Source organism: Bison bison, unplaced genomic scaffold (genome assembly GCF_000754665.1).
Source record: "Bison bison bison isolate TAMUID 2011002044 unplaced genomic scaffold, Bison_UMD1.0 scf7180017864364, whole genome shotgun sequence".
NCBI lineage: Eukaryota > Metazoa > Chordata > Mammalia > Artiodactyla > Bovidae > Bison > Bison bison.
Window position 1 is genome coordinate 2642033 of NW_011494936.1, and position 1349 is coordinate 2643381.

Here is a 1349-nt window from a genome sequence, read left to right on the forward strand (position 1 = left end):
TCATTGTGGTTTTGATTTGCATTTCTCTGATAATGAGTGATGTTGAGCATCTTTTCATGTGTTGGTTAGCCGTCTGTATGTCTTCTTTGGAGAAATGTCTGTTTAGTTCTTTGGCCCATTTTTTGATTGAGTCATTTATTTTTCTGGAATTGAGCTGCTGGAGTTGCTTGCATATTTTTGAGATTAGTCCTTTGTCAGTTGCTTCATTTGCTATTATTTTCTCCCATTCTGAAGACTATCTTTTCACCTTGCTTATAGTTTCCTTTGTTATGCAGAAGCTTTTAATTTTAATTAGGTCCGATTTGTTTATTTTTGCTTTTATTTCCAATATTCTGGGAGATGGGTCATAGAGGATCGTGCTGTGATGTATGTCGGAGAGTGTTTTGCCTATGTTCTCCGCTAGGAGTTTTATAGTTTCTGGTCTTATGTTTAGATCTTTAATCCATTTTGAGTTTATTTTTGTGTATGGTGTTAGAAAGTGTTCTAGTTTCATTCTTTTACAAGTGGTTGACCAGTTTTCCCAGCACCACTTGTTAAAGAGATTGTCTTTTCTCCATTGTATATTCTTGCCTCCTTTATCAAAGATAAGGTGTCCATATGTGCATGGATTTATCTCTGGGCTTTCTATTTTTTTCCATTGGTCTATATTTCTGTCTTTGTGCCAGTACCATACTGTCTTGATGACTGTGGCTTTGTAGTAGAGCCTGAAATCAGGCAGGTTGATTCCTCCAGTTCCATTCTTCTTTCTCAAGATTGCTTTGGCTATTTGAGATTTTTTTGTATTTCCATACAAATTGTGAAATTATTTGTTCTAGCTCTGTGAAAAATATCGTTGGTAGCTTGATAGGGATTGCATTGAATCTATAGATTGCTTTGAGTAGTATACTCATTTTCACTATATTGATTCTTCTGATCCATGAACATGGTATATTTCTCCATCTATTAGTGTCCTCTTTGATTTCTTTCACCAGTGTTTTATAGTTTTCTATGTATAGGTCTTTAGTTTCTTTAGGTAGATATATTCCTAAGTATTTTATTCTTTTTGTTGCAATAGTGAATGGGATTGTTTCCTTAATTTCTCTGTTTTCTCATTGTTAGTGTATAGGAATGCAAGGGATTTCTGTGTATTAATTTTATATCCTGCCACTTTACTATATTTATTAATTAGCTCTAGTAATTTTCTGGTGGTGTCTTAAGGTTTTCTATGTAGAAGATCATGTTATCTATAAACAGTGAGGGTTTTACTTCTTTTCCAATCTGGATTCCTTTTATTTCTTTATCTGCTCTGATTGCTGTGGCCAAAACTTCCAAAACTATGTTGAATAGTAGTGGTGAGAGTGGGCACCCTT